Here is an 18667-nt window from a genome sequence, read left to right as displayed (position 1 = left end):
CTTCCCAAAGCAACTAAAAGATAAAAAAAAAAAATTATAAATTACCTTCTGTTGAAAAGGTATCCTTTTCCTTTCTGCTAGTCTTTTTTCTTACCAAAATTCACTAATCTTGAATGTTTGTGATATTGAATTTCAAATGCAGAATACTTGACTCATATAAAGCTAAATTTTATTTGTTACTGATTCAATTATAGATTGTCTTGGTAATGTTTTTTCATCTAAAAACCTTATTTTTATCTATTTGGAAAACACAATAAAAAAATCTTGAACACTATTGTAATCATCTTATTAACTTTTTTCCTCTTTTGGGTAAAATCTATAATTGGTAAAAAGTGGGGCCACATGAATTTTATATATTCAATTTTAAGCAATTATAGGGCTACTTGATAGTTCTTATGTAAAATTCAAATGCTTGAGAATAATGGCATAAAGACTGGAGAATAGAGAAGATTCTGTTAGATATTTAGAACTTTTTATACTAATTTCTAATAATATTCTTTGAGCATCTGATAGTAATTTTTAAATTGATGCTTAGAAAATTTAGCTCTGTTGTCATTAAATGTATATATAATTAAATATATAAAATATATAAATATATATATAAAATGACTGTGTATATATGTTTTTATATCTCATGTTTTTATTCCAGAAGTTAAAATATGATTGCCTTCATATTTTAAACTTTGCAGAGCCTCAGTTGTACTTTATTGGCCCCATCTTCTCATTGTCTGTAACTTTGAAGTTGCATTTAAAAAAACTCATTTTCTAATTGATTCCTATGCCACCTTTCATTTCAACTCAACTCATAGTTATTGTATACCTAATTTTGTATCAGAAGTTGTGGTAGATTTCTCATTGCCTTTGAGCTATGTCTTGTGAGACAGAAGGAAAAATATTTTGGAAATAGTGAATGTAAGTGGGATGTTATATCTTATGAAGAGCTCGCTATTCATATTTGATATGTAAAGACATATCTCCATACTGTAGCCAATATAGATATAACTAAATATATTCTAGTGCCCACTTGTTTAATTTCTGTTTCTCAACTTGATACTCAAGATGTGAACAACCATGAGCAAATACTGCCCTTAGAGCTTGTCATTGCTCTAAAAGCAAACTTCTCCAAGATGTGTTATAAATGATTTTTAAAAACTCGATGTTCCTCCATGCTCAGTCATGTCATCATCACTGAAGTCTAGATGGATACTTCCAAAAGTTCATAGAAAATATGATTAAAAGATAAGGATGCAAAGGTCATTTGAAATCCTATTTATAGTTTTTTGTAATATGAATTTTTTAACTTGTTGAAGACACTTTGTATTTAGATTAGGCTGATTTTATTATGACTGAGTAAAATTCATTCACAGGGCAAGTCCTGCTTAGCTGATTATAGGAGCCTCTGGCTGTTGCTCAAATGTCTTACAACTAATTTCATTAAGGATTGGCCCATTAGGGTGAGTGGTGCCTTTGAAAAATCTGAGATTTGGAACCATACTAACAGGGTGGTATTTATGGAGCCTGGCAGCTGTCCACCTGAGAGATTTGAAGGCACTCAAGTGTGAAATTGTGAAATTCTTGCTCAATTTGAAGCTGCTGTGGCGAATGGTCTAGTTGCTACAGAAGACCTGGCATATTGCCTTCATTCTAAAGAACAAGACCTGAGAACCCTGGATGGATAAACTGTACTGCCATCCCTCTTTAGGTCAGCAGAATAGGCTCACTGAAACTGGATCATGACCACACAATTAGCTATAGGAGAAAACAAGAAATAAAATAAAATTTCTTATTACCAATGATGATGAATTTTGTTAAGGCTCTGTATTACCAGAGAATGGTTTTGCTGTTAGACAATGTAACAAGTACTGTGCTAACTATCAAAAAAAAAAAGTGCAAAACTATAGAGAGCTATTTCTGGGAAAACAAAGTTTAATTCTTATGAAAATCTAGAAAAAGTCATTTTTTAAAAAAAATTAAGTTATGCAAGTTTCATGTGTTTCATATATACAGATTTAAGAACATAGTGATACTTTCACCACTACCCTCCCTCCCACACATGCTCTAACCCTTCTTCCTCCTCCCTCTCACATTCCCACTCTTAATTTTTATAAAGATATACTGCAGTTTACTTATTATCATAAAGTTAACCCTACACTAAGTAGAAGAGTTCAACAGAAGAGACAAGAGCTATCAACAATCATTGAATCTCAAACTGTCCATTTCACTCCAGCACATTACATTTCAGGTACTCTATAAGTTATCTTGGATCAGGGAAAACTTGTGATATCTGTCTTTTTAGGACTGGCTTATTTCAATAAGTAAAATGGTTTCCAGTTGTGTTCATTTTGTTGCAAAAGACAGGATTTCTGTTTTAACACCTGAGTAGTACTCCATAGTGTATATATACCAAAATTTCTTTATCCAGTCTTCAGTTGATGGACATCTTCAGTTGATGGACATCTGGGTTGATTCTATATCTGAGCTATTGTGAATTGTGCTGCAATAAACCTAGGGGTATAGATAACTCTTTCAGATGCTGATTTCTTTTGGTTTGGGTTAATTCCCTGGAGTGGGATGACTGGATCATATGGTAGGTCTATATTCAGATTTCTGAGGTATCTCCATACTGTTTTCCACAGTGGCTGCACTAATTTATATTCCTACCAACAGTGGATTAGGGTACCTTTTCCCCTACATCCTTGCCAACCTTTGTTTGTTGATTTCTGCATGAGAACAATTCTAAGAAGGTGAGGTGAAACCTCATTGTGGTTTTGATTTGCATTTCCCTGATGGCTAATGATAGCATTTTTTCAAATGTCTGTTGGCCATTTGAATTTCCTCTCTTGAAGAATGCCTGTTCAAGTCCTTTGTCCATTTCTTAACTGAATCGTTGGTTTTGTTGTTGAATTTCTTCAGCTCTTTATAGATTCTGGATATTAACCTTCATCATTTGCATAGTTTACAAATATTTTCTCCCATTCTGTCAGTTGCCTCTTCACTTTGCTGAGTGTTTCTTTTGCAGTGCTTGATGTAATCCCATTTGTCAATTTTGGCTTCATTTTTTTTTAAAGCTTCATTTATTTGAGACGCAGAGTTACAGACAAAGAGAAGGAGGGGCAGAGAGAGGTCTTCCATCCACTGGGTCACTCCCCAAATGGCTGCAACGGCGAGAGTTGGGCTGATCTGAAGCCAGGAGGCAGCAGCTTCTTCCAGGTCTCCTGCATGGGTGCAGGGCCTGAGCACTTGGGCCATTTTCTGCTGCTTTCCCGGAAGCATTAGCAGAGAGTTGGATCAGAAGAGGAGCAGCTGGGACACGAACCAGCACCCATATGGGATGCTGGTGCCACAGGTGGAGGCTTAACCTACTATGCCATGGCACTGGCCCCAGAAAAAAAGTCTTTTAAAAATGCCAAGTCATGGGTGGATAAGAACTGTAAAAGATAAGGAAAAAATTATCCAGGAAGATTCACAATTTACTTAAAGACAGTAAAAATTAATATCATAAGACAATCCATTTTTTTTTTATTAAACTTTTATTTAATGAATATAAATTTCCAAAGTATAGCTTATGGGTTACAATGGCTTCCCCCCTCGCACAACTTCCCTCCTGCCCGCAACCCTCCCCCCTCCCGCTCCCTCTCCCCCTCCATTCGTGTAAAGATTCATTTTCAATTCTCCCTACATACAGAAGATCAGTTTAGTATACATTAGGTAAAGACTTCAACATTTTGCCCACATAGCAACACCAAGTGAAAAAACTACCATTGGATTACTAATTATAGCATTAAATAGCAATGTACAGCACATTAAAGACAGAGATCCTACATAATTTTTTTCAAATTAATTAATTTTCTATGCCATTTCCATTTTAACACCAGGTTGTTTTTTTTTTTCTTTTTTTTTTTTTCGTTTCCAATTCTCTTTATATACAGAAGATCACTTCAGTCTATAATTAGCAAAGACCTCATCAGTCTGCGCCCACAATCCATTTTTTAGTGTGATTTGTGCAGGAAAGGTGTAGGACTCTCAGAAACTAGTTAATAGTATTTTCTTTTTTCATTTTATTTATTTTTTTGAAAGGCAGAGTTAGAGAAAGGTTTTCCTTTTTCCACTTTTCATCCCCCAAATGGCTGCCATGGCCGGCGCGCTGTGCCGATCCGAAGCCAGGAGCCAAGTGCCTCCTCCTGGTCTCCCATGTGGGTGCAGGGCCCAAGGACCTGGGCCATCCTCCACTGCCTTCCCGGGCCACAGCAGAGAGCTGGACTGGAAGAGGAGCAACCGGGACTAGAACCTGGGGTGCTGGTGCCGCAGGTGGAGGATTAGCCTAGTGAGCCACAGCGCCGGCCTAATAGTATTCCTAAAGCAATTAATATGTATGCAATATAGGTGTGAGTTGAAATATTTGGTGTCCTTTTTTATGGGTTTCTGTTTTTAATTGCCTTTTCCAAATCTTAAGCCATAATCAGTTTGTACTGGAGAAGAGATTTCTTCTGCACATTTAGTCACTCTTCCTCTCCAGTTTTCAATATTTAGGAAATATATTTTGTGTTTTAGGAATATTAGGCATGAGGGACTAATAATATGCAAAATAGTATCTGTCTTCAAGAAGGTCACCGTCTAGTAATGTCATCAGTGAGGTGTCATGACATAATGATGTTTTGGAGGAAGACAATTCCATGATAGTCTACACTCGCAGCTTCTGGTGGGTCTACTGCTAGACACAGGAGAAAATAGAGGCATCATATTTTACAGGTAAATAATTAATACTTATCAGGGATGGCACTGTGGCATAGCAGGTAAAGCTGCCACCTGCAGTGCCGGCATCCAATATGGGCACTGGTTCGAATCCTGGCTGCTCCACTTCCTATCCAGCTCTCTGCTGTGGCCTGGGAAATCAATACAAGATAGCCCAAGTCCTTGGGCCTCTGCACCCATGTGGGAGACCTGGAAGAAACTCCTGGTTCCTGGCTTCGAACTGGCACAGCTCCAGCCATTACATCCAATTGGGAAGTGAACCAGTGGAAGGAAGACCTCTTTCTCTCTCTCTGCCTCTCCTTCTCTCTGTGTAACTCTGACTTTCAAATAAATAAATAAATAAATAAATCTTTAAAAAATAATAATACTTTTCTTAAACTTTATTGCACATGCCTGAGGATATTCTTTGCCTATAGATTCTGATTCATTAATCTTGAGGGTACAGCCTGTGTTGATGGTAACTTGGTGGCTGGCCCAGAGACCACACATGGAATAGACAGACTACCCGCTGAACCAATGTCTAGGGTTCCCTGAGATGACTGTGGTGGCCTTCAACAAACTGCATCCCTTTTTACTTCAAGCACCACTGTAAGTCAGTGACTTTGTATCGTCCATTACTGTTGTTATACTCTCTGGCAGCTCCTACATCCTCTGTATATCTCTAAATTGGTCAGTCTCCACTCTCGTATCAACTTCTACTCTGCCAACTTTTACTCTTCTTTGTTGATCAGAAAACTCTTATATGAAAGTTCCACTCTTGCTTTGCCTTCACTGAAGCTGCAGATCTAATGCTACCTCTTCTGGTTCTGTGGAGAGTTACTGTTTTGTTGATGTTGTTTTTCATCCTTCGTCTTGTTTCAAATACAAGGATCCTGGAATAGGTAAATTCCTCCTTCCAAAATGCTCCAGCTTATTTGAAGTATGTCATGTGGATATATTATCTTCTATTTCTTCAGGCAACCATCAACTATTATTCTGTAGGACATTTCTCTTAACAGAAAGTGTTGCCTTGGCTGGTGCCGCGGCTCACTAGGCTAATCCTCTTCCCGCAGTGCCAGCACCCCGGGTTCTAGTCCCTGTTGGAGTGCCAGATTCTGTCCCGGTTGTTCCTCTTCCAGTCCAGCTCTCTGCTGTGGCCCAGGAAGGCAGTGGAGGATGGCCCAAGTGCTTGGGCCCTGCACCCGCATGGGAGACCAGGAGGAAGCACCTGGCTCCTGGCTTTGGATTGGCACAGTGCACCAGCCATAGCAGCCATTTGGGGGTGACCCAATGGAAGGAAGACCTTTCTGTCTGTCTGTCTCTCTCACTGTCTAACTCTGACTGTCAAAAAAAAAAGTGTTACCTCATTTTCTTTTAAATTCCAGTATTGAAATCTCCACTGATTCTTGATCTTTTGTTAGTGGTCTTATTTTTTTCCTTACTGAATACTTAAAGATTTTCTGTTTGCCCCAGTGTTCTTCAAATTCATTCATAAACCTTATGTTACAATATATTTTGATTTTGCTCCTTAAATACTCATTTCTTTAAATTCTGAGGCGTTTTCTGAATATCTTTGAATTTTGAATATTTTTCTGAATATTACTTTTTTGAATATTTCTTTTTCTGAATATTTCTTTTTCTGAATATTTCTTTTTTTGAGATTTATTTATTTATTCACATGAGAGGCAGAGGCAGAGACAGATATCTTCCACCTGCAGGTTTACTCCCCAAATGGCCGCCACAGCTGGAGCTGGGCCAGTCTTAATCCAGAAGCTTCTTCCAGGTCTCCCACGTGGGTTCAGGTGCCCAAGGACTAAGGCCACCTTCCACTGCTTTCTCAGGCACAATAGCAGGTAGCTAGATTGGAAGTGGAGCAGCCAAGACTTGAACTGGCACCCATGTGGGATGCTGGCACTACAGGTGGCTACTTACCCTGCTATGCCACAGCGCCAGCCCCATGAATTTTGTCTCCTTTCTGTTCTTAGTTTCTTTCTGGAAATCTTGTAACAGGTCCTGATACACTAATCTACCAATCTATTTAGGAGAGCAGCTTCACTCACCTAAACAACACTATACATATCTGTCTATTATATTTTCCATAAGATATTCTTCATATAGTTCTCTAAGCTTTTTATTGAGTTTCTTTCTTTTTTTTTTTTTTTTTTTTTTTTTTTTTTTGACAGAGTGGACAGAGAGAGAGAGAGACAGAGAGAAAGGTCTTCCTTTTCTGTTCACCCTCCAATGGCCTCTGTGGCCGGCGCACTGCAGCCGGGGCACCGTGCTGATCCGAAGCCAGGAGCCAGTTGCTTCTCCTGGTCTCCCATGAGGGTGCAGGGCTCAAGGACTTGGGCTATCCTCCACTGCACTCCCAGGACACAGCAGAGAGCTGGCCTGGAAGAGGAGCAACCGGGTCAGAATCTGGCACCCTGACCGGGACTAGAACCCAGGGTGCCGGCACCGCAGGTGGAGGATTAGCCTAGTGAGCTGTGGCACCGGCCATGAGTTTCTTATTTTTGTCATTTGTAATTTCTAAGAGCACATTCTTGTTCTCTGAATGCTTCTTGTATACAGCTGTATTATTTTATGAATGTGATTTGTTTTTATCTTTTTTCTAAAATTTATTTATTTATTTATTTATTTATTTGACAGGTAGAGTTACAGACAGTGAGAGGGAGAGACAGAGAGAAAGGTCTTCCATCTGCTGGTTCACTCCCCAAATGGCCACAATGGCCGGAACTGGACCGAGCTGAAGCCAGGAGCCAGGAGCCTCCTCTTGTTCTCTCATGTGGGTGCAGGGGCCCAAACACTTGGGCCATCTTCCACTGCTTTCCTAGGCCATCAGCAGAGAGCTGAATGGGAAGAGGAGCAGCCGGGACTTGAACTGGCACCGCAGGTGGATTAACCTGTACCACAGCACCAGTCCTTCTTTTTATCTTTCTAATATAAATGGTGGATTTCTTTCCAATTATTTATTTACTTTTTCATTTATTTATTTATTTTCACTTGTATTTGAAAGAGAACTTCCATTCACAGGCTCACTCTCCAAATGTCAGCAACAGCCAGAGCTGGGCCAGTCAGAACCAGGAGCCCAGAACTCAAGCTGGGTTTCTCTCATGGTGACAAGGACCCAGGTACTTGAGCTATCAGCTGCTGCCTCCCAGCATGGGTATTAGCCAGAAGCTGGATCTGAAGTGAAGTAGCCAGTACTCAAACCCTCTGATAAGTGACGAAGGAGTCCCAAGTGGTGACTTGTGCCATATGCCCATCCTGTAAGTGTTCAGTTACATTTTCAGCTACTTGTAAAGTCTGTTTCCTCCAAGCTGCTGCCATTTGTTTATTTATTTATTTATTTTGCTTCTTTTTTCCCTATTGGTTATACTCTCTGTTTCATAATAGATGCTTCCCTGAAATGTCTGGTGATTCTCAAATTGACTAATTATCTATAACGGAAGGGCATCAAATATTTATTGAAAAGCTATATAGTGTGGGACAAGCCTAACTGGGGCCTTCGCACTGGTAAAGAAAATAGTAAGTTTGTTCCCAGGAGGAAATCCTTCAGTTAGTTGCCTGGAGGGAGTCAGTTCAGTTGTTCCTAGGTGAAGGGAACAAGCTGTGCATTTTCTTTTTCTTTTTCTTTCTTTTTTGACAGGCAGAGTTAGAGAGAAAGATCTTCCTTTTCAGTTGGTTCACCCCCAAAATGGCCGCTACGGCCAGCGTGCTGTGCGGATCCAAAGTCAGGAGCCAGGTGCTTCCTCCTGGTCTCCCATGCGGGTCCAGGGCCCAAGCACTTGGGCCATCTCCACTGCCCTTCTGGGCCACAGCAGAGAGCTGGACTAGAAGAGGAGCAACCAGGACAGAATCCAGCGCCCCAACTGGAACTAGAACCCGGAGTGCCAGCGCCACTGTGCATTTTCAATACAAGACCCCTGTCTTCACCTGTGCTGGTGTCTGCTGGTCAAGAGGCCCTCTGTTTTACTCCCTCCTGTGAATGAATCTCAAGGTCTATGCTTGAGTGTTGGGGAGAACTGGCTGGTCTAACTCACTGGAACCTAGACTGATAGCCAATTCTGTTGAGAACCCAACTTCTCCCTCCCTGCCTGAGACATCAGGTACCATGGTTTTCTGATCCTTTCTGTGTCCTGCTGGACAACCTGGATTACTTCTCTGCTTTCACTCCTGCTTGCTTTGCATTAACCTTTGTCCATCCTGTTGACACTTACACTAATTAATGTGCTTTCCGGGCTTCAAAATGGTGTTGTCAGGGAGCCTCTCTAACTCTTTCTCCTTAAGAATATATGAAACTCTATATTTGCTGTCATTTTCAGGGGATTCTTGGAAGAAAGCAGAAGAGGGTAGAATCTGGTATTCTTGGTGAGAAATCTCCTTTCTTTTTCTAACAAAAATAACCTCCAATATTAACCTCTCTGTTACCAACAACTTCCAAGTTGTCAAACCCAGTACCCTCTTTCCTGCATGCATTTACTTAAGCTCTGTGGCATTTGAAACAATTGACTATAATCTCATTTTGGAAATTTGTGAAACTCTCTCCTCTTTTGGCAACATGCATTGCAAACTCCTGTCTCCATCCAATGATCATTTAAGTCATCATCACATCTCATGTGCACAAGATGATCTCTTTACTGATTTTCCTGGTGTCTGATCATTCCTCTAGTTGATTTTTTCAAAGCATCTTGAGTTAGTTTTTTTTTTTTTTTTAAATAAAAACTGCATAGTTCTCTTGCTATTGTAGCCTTCCACTGGCTCCTGGTGGTTCTTCAGTAGAATTCACCCTCCCTGATCCCATCCTTTCCTGCCTCATCCAGGCCCAGTTGTTCTCTGCCTCAGTGTGCAGAGACACAGCAGTTGCCTGCTGTATGCGTGTATCACATACAGCTTGTTCTTGCTTCAGAGCTCATGTTTTCTCTATCTGAATGCTCTTGATAACATTATACTTAACACATTTCAGTTCAGCTCAACACATTCTCAGAAGAGACCACCCTTCATAAAGTAACTCAGGCAGTACTGAATCACCATGTTTATTTATTGCATTTACCTGAAATTGTTGTCTTCTTCTACATGTAAACTTGTCTTTTGTCACCACTAAATGTCATCTTCATGAAAGTGAGGCAAGAAACAGTGAAATCCACATCACACTGCAATTTAGGTAAATTTAGTACATCATTTACATAAACCAACTGTGATTTTCTAAGATGCTTACATTAAACATGGAATGAATGAGTTCCAAATAGGAAGGGCTATGAGCATTGGAATGAAAAATGAAGAGCAAAAATGGGCAAATAGAAACACAAAGGTCAGATTTTGCTTGGACTAATGAAAATTAACTATACAGAAGCCTTCATAAGGGTCCCTATGTGTGGCACAGCAGGTTAAGCTGCCGCCTGCAATACTCCCACATCCTGTGTGAGTCCCAGCTGCTCCATTTCCAATCCGGCTCCCTGCTAATGCACCTAGCAAAGCAGCAGAAAATGGCCCAAGTAGGTGAGCGCCTGCCACCCACATGAGAAACCTGGATGAAGTTCATGGCTTCTGGCTTCAGCCTGACTCAGCTCTGGCTGTTGTGGCTACTGGGGAGTTAACTAGCATCTGGACTCTCTCTTTCTGTGTTTCTCCCTCTCTCTCTAACTCTGCCTTTCAAATAAATCTTTTTTTTTAAAGTCTTGATAGGGAAAAAATGATCTGACTATATACATTGTTTCTTCAAAAGACAAATTACAAACAAATGTATACTTATAAAAGCCGACAGCACAAAATAATGGAACTGAAAATTAAAATATTAGTTCATATAGCATAGAGTAAATCCATGAAATTCCTTACACAGAGTTTATGTAGGAGGAAATGTGAATGAATATAAAGTAGACTCAATAAAAATTGTGGCTGACACATTCACAACCGATAAGGAAATGTTGATGCTCAGCAAGTCCCTGAACTCTTAGAGTAGAACCGAAAATGACAGCGTCTTCCAGAACACATCCCAGGAAGACTGCATCAGTCACATGCAGAATATGTTCTCTTGAAAGTTGGTTATGAGAGTGTTTGTTTCTACTTAATAATATCATAACTTTAAGGCATTCCCATTGAAACTCAGCCATCCATGGGGTACATTATTATGGGAGAAGTCTAATTTTTTCCAATAGGTGTTTTGAAAATGTTTCCCCTTTAGAGCATAGCATTAGTTATGAAAATACTTTAAAAAGCAGTCCTGTGGAACAGTGGTCTTTCTACTTTTTACTTGCTGAATATTGTGGTTAGTGGTGCATTAAGCCTGTGATTATAAAGTAAATTAAAATTATGTTTTTACAAAGATTAAAAAGAAGGAAGGAGAGAGGGAGGTTGAGGGAGGAAGAGGGATAGGAAGGTAAATATGGTTATCATCTTAGAATTGTGTCTATGAAACACATGAAATCTATTCTCTTTGTATTAATAAAAAAATTTTACTAATTACTGTTGAGAAGTTTTTTGTTGTTTTTTTTTTTGTAAAAAACCAAATACATTCTATGGATTTATTTATAAAATCTAATTTAACTAAGAGAAGCATTATTTCTGTTATTCTGTGTTAGAGCACATTTATTATTTTTCCATCAGAGTTCTTATTGCCAACTCTGGATGATTAAGTGGAAAAGGGGTTTGTTGAAAGGATATTGAGTAGCTCACAGAATAATTTGGAACATTGGAGAAAAGGCTAAAAACAGTTGGGCAGGCAGGATAAAGTAAAGTACGCAGCTTTGAAGCTAAAATTATGCTACAGATCTCCAGTGGCGAGAATACTTTTTCTGCTGCCACCAAACACCAGGTAAATGGTTCGTGCGTCTCATTCCCCTGACCTTGGATTGCCTGCTGCTTACCTTGGCGTCGGGATGACCTCCTTTCTGCCGCTTTGACAGGGTTCTCAAACTTACTGCCACTATTACTGCCAGAATGAATTCTACACTGCCTGCTTCTTTTCTCACTTCCTCCCATGTCAGTGCCCAGGAAGGATACAGATTGAGCCCTCAAGACAATGGAGCCCGTGAAAGCGAATAGAGGACTCTGGAGTTTCTGCAGTTGACGGCTGAAATTTCACAAGCGTACAAAAAGAATTCAGATGAGAAGCAGCTAAAAAATGACAAATGTTTTTAGTACAAATCCTAGGATTTGTAGACTGTAGCATTATTCTTTCCCATTATCTGTTTTTTTTTTCATTTTCAATTCTCTTTATATACAGAAGATCAATTTAGTATAAAGATTTCAACAGTTTGCACCCATATAGAAACACAAAGTGAAACATACTGGTTGAGTACTAGTTATAGCATTAAATCAAAATGTACAGCACATTAAGGACAGAGATCCCACATGAGGAGCAAGTGAACCACCCTAGGCTGTCGTCATGAGTTGCCAAGGCTATGGAAGCCTTCCAAGTTTACCGACTCTGCTCATATTTAGACAAGGTCATAAAGGACAGAGTGAGGATAGTAACCAATGATCCTAAGAGTGGCATTTACCAGGTTTGAACAATTATACAGCATTAAGTGGGGAAGAGGACCATCAGTACACACAGGTTGGGAGTAGAGCCATTGGTGGTAGAGTAGAGGTTATGATTACAAAGGAATGAGACCCAAGTATGCTAGACAGGGTCTAGAACAAAGGACAGAGTCATTATTAGAGGAGCTAAGAAAGGTGCTGTCTAAGCTACAATTAAGTTTTCTGATTGAGAGGCAAATAGAACCTGATAGAAGGGGCTTGATAATAATCTGGTGGGCTTTAGGCCTTGTAAGTTAAGAGGCCCAGACCTACCTATCTCTTCTCATGGGGTATATCCTAAGGGAGGTGTGAACCTCCTAGGGGAAGGCACTCTGTTGACTTTCATTACTTGGCTGGCCTGGGAGGAGAGCTGGCCAGGTAAAGGCAGGGGGCATCTCTAACAAGAAATTTACAGTTCTGCCTGCAATGTTGCTGACCCTACTTGGCTGTCCCCTCAGCTGCAGTGGTCACTTTGGAAGTTGGGCTGAGTGAAGGGCTTTTCAGCTTAGAGCCAATAAGATCTGTGGCTCTGACCTGGGCATCCTTCGACTCCAGGGCAGGTCCATTTCCAGTGATCCAACTCTTGGCAGAGCTGCCAGGGCTCTTCACAAGCTGACTCCTGCTGAAGCTCAGGCTTACCACATTGAAAGGCACTGCAGTGGACTGGCCTGTTGGGTCTCCTTGAGGGCAGATCACTGTACAGATCAGCCATTAATAGGCCTGCCACCCATTGCTTCTGATGCCGAGCTTTCTTTTCCTCCTGGTTTGTGTTAAAGCAGACCAGAGGATGCAAGTCAAGGGAGTGCCCGTGTCCCATCTCTAATCTTCGGTGGCCTGAACTACAAGTCTATAGTCACAGGCATGTTCTGTAGTAGTTTTTCTAAGGTAGACAATGCCCATGAGGAAAATTCTATTCTCACTTTAAAACTTTCTTTCCCTTTGGTCTGAAAGGGTGGTTTTTTCTACTTACTGTATACTTCGCTGATGGCGAAGTAAATCTAGCTATGAGATTATTATGTAAGTTCTTATTTTGGCTATGCTATTACAGAAAAATGTTAGCCATCTCTTTTATAAGGTCTAAAGATTAAATTGTGCATCCTACAGATTCCTTCATAATAGAATTAGTTTCCTACCTTAAAGAGAATAGAGAAATGAAAGAACAAGTTGGGCTTAGAATAGAGAAATGAGGGAGCAAGTCCTAGATCGCTTGCTGACAATAGCAATATCACATGAATACTTAGCAAACCGTTTCAACCATTAGATAACAACTTAAGAAAACATTTACCAGAAGGTCCAATGCCTTCTATAAATTTTAAGAATCATGTATTTGAAAACACCTCTTAAATATCTAACATGGTGTAGTTTGTTTAACCAGTAAACTTAAGCACAACCATATAAAATGTTTTTAGTTTCTTTCTACCAACAAGTCTAAAACATATGATACACAGATTCAGGTCACACAAATTAAAATGTATCTTTGATTGATTTTAGCAGCTTAAATTTATGGACAATCTTATCTATAAGCCATTTAAAATAAAACTCTTAATAAAATTTCCCCATGTGGACATACAATATGTACACACATATAACATAACATAATAGACCAATATAGCAATTTTAATAATAGCTTTTAAAATCTTTAACTATTTTTGTAGATTGCCAATTGATTTGAATTGCTTTTTGTTTTTAGTAACCTCAGTTAACCATACTTTCTCTCAGTTGGTACTGTTAATACATTATTGGCTTCATCTGTTTACAGATCCATCCCAAAGTACTGAATACAATAGAAGTGGCTGGAAAAAGTCCATAGGAACCTATAGGAGGACAGCTAAACACAGAACCAACAATGCTTTAGTTTTATGAGCAGCAAATCATATATAACTGTGGATGACAAAAGACTTTAAGTCGCCATGTTTAAAATTATAAACTCATCAACCAACAAGAGGCATTTGCTTACTTCACAGTATTTTTGAAAGCACCTGTAGGATTTTACAAGTATTTAACCCTTTAGGCCTCTGGGGCTTTCTCATTAAGATAACTATCATGTCTAGTAACACAAGATCATTAGACTTTTTAATTCTCAAACATTTGTATTAATAGCATTTTCCATTATAGAAACTTAAAGTTTGGTACCACATCACATCTTGACAGTACTTCTAATATTTTGAATGCCTGTCAAGAATGCCAAGAAGGCTCAAAATCCAAAATATCTGGTTGAAATAAGATTCCTTAAAATCATGACATAACATAGACCAAATTTGATCATTGTTACAAGGTGATTATTCAAATCTTTGAAAATAAGCACATATTTAAATAACCCATAGCTCTTAATAAAAATTCAGCTGTTTTTGAACAATTAGAATTTAACAGACTTCAAGAGAACATAATAGATTACTTTAACACATTGCTTTAACAGAGCATCAGAGTTTAATTCTATGTCAAAGAGAAATTGAGCTTCCTGTGATCTTTTGCTGTGAGGTTTCCTTCCTTTACCTTCTTTCATATTGGTGACCATGTTTCTGTGTTTCTGTGTGTAACACATCTTTAAGCATCTTTTGCAGGGCAGGATGAGTGGCAACAAATTCTAAAAATATGGAACACTTCATGAATTTGCGTGTCATCCTTGCGCAGGGGCCATGCTAATCTTCTCTGTATCGTTCCAATTTTAGTATATGTGCTGCCGAAGCGAGCACCCATTATCTCTTTCTTTAGGCTTTAAGGAAAACAGATTTAAATGATTATAGATGCGCGACTGTACAGAACTGCTGACTACGTGAACAATTGCTATTTTGAATATTTTCTGACTTCCCTTGACCATCAGTTTGGTCAAAGACATATTGTTTAATTCTGTACTCTGTAGAGTTAGTGTATTAGTCTGTTTACTGTTGCTATAACAAAATACCTGCCTGGGTACTTCATAAAGAAAGGTTTATTTATCTCACACTTAATTCTCTATTTGATTCATCTACGTTTCTTTCCTATAGCAATAGCACATTGTATTGGTTGTCACAGTTCTACAGTGGGCTTTGAAATCCTGTAGTACAAATTGCCCAAATTTATTCTTTTTAAAGGATTGTTTTGAATTTGTCAGTTTAGTTTTTTCTTTCCAATATTTATGCTTTTCTGTTTCTTATACATTTGATGTACTTCCCACACAATGGTGAACACAAGTTGTGAGACTGAACATCCTTGCCATGTTCCTGTTCTTAAGGAGAAAGTATTCATGTTTTGTCATTAAGTGTGGTAGAAACTGTAGTTTTGATATTTATTAGGTTAGAGAAATTCTATTCTGTTCATGGTTTGAGAGTTTTTGTCATGAATGAGTGTTGAGTTTTGTCAAATATGTTTTCTGCTTCAACTGAGTTGATATGATTTTCATCCTTTTCTGTTTATACTGTGAATTGCATTGATTTTCACATGTTAAATCAACCTAGCATACCTGGAATAAACTGCACCTGGCATGAAAGATTAATCTATTTACATAATAGACTTTAAAATGGGTACTCTTCTTTCTCTGTAGATTCCCCTATTTTGAGCCTTTTATTCAAGTGGAGATGTACAATATGTGATGCTCTGTAGGTGGCTTATTTCACTTAAAAACAATGTATTTCAAAATACTGCACTGTGTATCAAAATTTCATCCCCTCTCTTACCAAATAACATCCTCTTGATGGCTATGACATTTGTTTATCCACCTATTAGCTGAAGCACAGTCAGTGTGTTTTCACCTTTTGGCTGTTTGAATAATTCTGTTGCACATACAGAAAAAGATTTGTATATAAGGTTTTGTTTGGACATCTGTTTTCAGTACTCTGCAGTACTTGGAATTGCTGGGTCACATGGTCATGTTGCATTTCATCATTTCAGGAATTACCTAGTGATGTCCATACTCCTTCCTTTCTAATCTGAGTGCCTTTTATTTCTGTCTTTACCTAGTTTCCCTAGCAAGAGCCTTAGTTACAATGGCCTTTCTATTTTTGATTGATTTAGTTTGCCAGTATTTTGTTAGTGACTTTTGTGATTATGGTCATAAAACATACTAACTGGGAATTTTCTTGTAACGCTTTGTCAGGTTTTATGATCAAGAGTATGTTGGTCTCATGTAACTATTGGGAAGTTGTTTCCTTTGCCTTTATTTTCAGAAAAACAATGTATGATATAAATATTATTTCTTCCTTCAATGATAGGATTTACTAATGAAACCTCTCAGGCCTGAGTGTGTGTGTGTGTGTGTGTGTGAAGGTCAATTTAGAACTCTTTATTCCAACTTTTCTTTTATTGAATTTAGTAAATTATATTTTTCAAGGAAATTGTTTTCTCTAAGTTATGGTTTTAGTGGCATAAATTTGTCTAAAACATCATTTTGTCATATTTTTAATTTTTGTGAAATTGTTAGTGATATGCCTCTTTTACGCCTGATGCTGGTGATAAGTTTTGGGTTTTTTAGATTTCTCTCTTTCCTACCTAATTACCACTTTTATTATTTTCCCTCAAAGGACCTATTTTTTTACCTTTTTGCTTTTCTCTATTTGCCTACTTTCTGTTGTTATTTTTTCCCAGTATGCCCCCCTCATTGTTTTGCAATTTAGGATACCCCTTTGAGCTGCCCTGCCCCCAGACTGATATTTATATAGCTTTTGTGTATCTCATTCAACTCTTCTCCAACTTCCAACAACTGGTGAATTATAGATTGCTACTAAACACATGTGTGCTGCAACCACTAACAGGCCACTCAGAAATAATTTTTAGAAGATTTAAACACTGATTTTGTTTCAGCACATAATTTTATTGAGAACTTTAAGCTCTTCACTTCTTATCCATGTTGATTTTTCTTTTCTCCTAATGTCTTCTCAGGGGAGGCAAAATTCCAGTTTAAATTTAAAAATGGCTCTTCTCTGTCATATTAAAAAGCATAAATTAACATTTTTATATTTTTTGAGAAATACTAGGCAGCATTGCTATTCTTAAAAATCACATCCACTCTTAAAGTGCTACACCTGTGTGATCTTTGGGTACTTGCAGATTCTGAGTATGAAGAATTTTTACATTCTCTATTCTTAACTTTTTTAAAGATTTATTTACTTTATTTGTGAGGTAGAGTTATAGAGAGGCAGAGAGAGAGAGATAGAGAGAGGTCTTCCATCTTCTGTTTCATTCCCCAAATGGCTGCAACAGCTGGAGCTGCGCCAATCCAAAGCCAAGAGCCAAGAGCTTCTTCCAGGTCTCCCATATGGATATAGGGGTCCAAGGACTTGGTCCATCTTCTACTGCTTTCCCAGGCCATAGCAGAGAGCTGGATCAGAAGTGGAGCAGCAGGAACTTGAACCAACACCCATATGGGATGCCAGCACTGCAGGTGGTGGCTTTACCTGCTATGCCACAGCATCAGCCCCCTTAACTTATTTTAGAAAATATTTTTCAGAAAAATTTATTTTATTTATTTGAAAGACAGAGTTACAAAGAGAGGTAAGAAAGAGATCGAGAGAAAGTTCTATCTGTTGGTTCACTCGCCAAATGACCACAAGGGCTGGAGCTGAGTTGGTCCAGAGCCAGGAGCTAGGAGCTTCTTCCAGGTTTCCCATGTGGGTGCAAGGGCCTAAGTTTTTAGACCATCTGCTGCTGCTTTCCCAGGAGCAATTATCAGGGAGCTGGATTGGAAGTGGTGCAGCCAGGGCTGAAACCAGTGTGCCCATATGGGATGCCAGTGCTGCAGACCAAGGCTTTTTAACCCGCTGTGCAGTGCCAGCCCCTAGAAAAGATTTTTAATTGAATATATTTATCTATTTTAATTGAAGATAATAGATTTTAAAGTTTTTAAGAGATAACTTGTTTCTCTTTCATGAACAACTTTTAGGCTTAAACTGCTTTTGAATCATAATATGCAGATTTGGACACATCTTTGTCCACTAGGAGCTTTACAATGACTTCCGACTCTTCAGTCCAATGTCTTCAGTGTAGAATATAATGGTTTTCATGATTTGGCTCCAAGTTATATTTCCAGGCATTTCTTCCCCTCACCATCTTTCTTATTGCTTCATAGACTTACTGGACTCACATTATTCCCCCCAAATCCTTTACTTTTATACTACTGTATTTTGACTTTTGTTTCTTCATTTCCATAATGTTTGAAATCTATGTTAGATGTCTGTGTCCATTTTAATTGTCACTTTGTAAAAGTTGTAGGTATTTTTTTCTGAGCATCCTTTACATTTTTAATCACCCCTTACAATGAAAGAGGAAGTCAATGTTTCCAAAGTCGGTAGTTCCCAGCGTGAGTGCACAGTTACAGCATCTCTAATAGGCTTTGAATAAATGTTGCATGGAAGTGTGCACACAATTTATTATTTCTGAATAATTTTGAGGTCGCATTGCAGACATCATATTCTATGATTTGTAAATACTTCATAGTGTATTTTAC

The 18667-nt window shown here is 38.6% G+C and overlaps 1 non-coding gene across 1 annotated transcript; it reads right to left on the bottom strand.

Moving 5' to 3' along the window:
• Positions 1-14835: 14835 nt before the first annotated feature.
• Positions 14836-14942, bottom strand: LOC133768399 (U6 spliceosomal RNA). Its single transcript, XR_009866948.1, has one exon. It is a non-coding gene; the product is annotated as a U6 spliceosomal RNA (small nuclear RNA).
• Positions 14943-18667: the final 3725 nt, after the last annotated feature.

This window comes from Lepus europaeus, chromosome 1 (genome assembly GCF_033115175.1).
Source record: "Lepus europaeus isolate LE1 chromosome 1, mLepTim1.pri, whole genome shotgun sequence".
In the NCBI taxonomy this organism is placed as follows: domain Eukaryota; kingdom Metazoa; phylum Chordata; class Mammalia; order Lagomorpha; family Leporidae; genus Lepus; species Lepus europaeus.
This window is presented reverse-complemented; position numbering and strand designations above follow the sequence as displayed.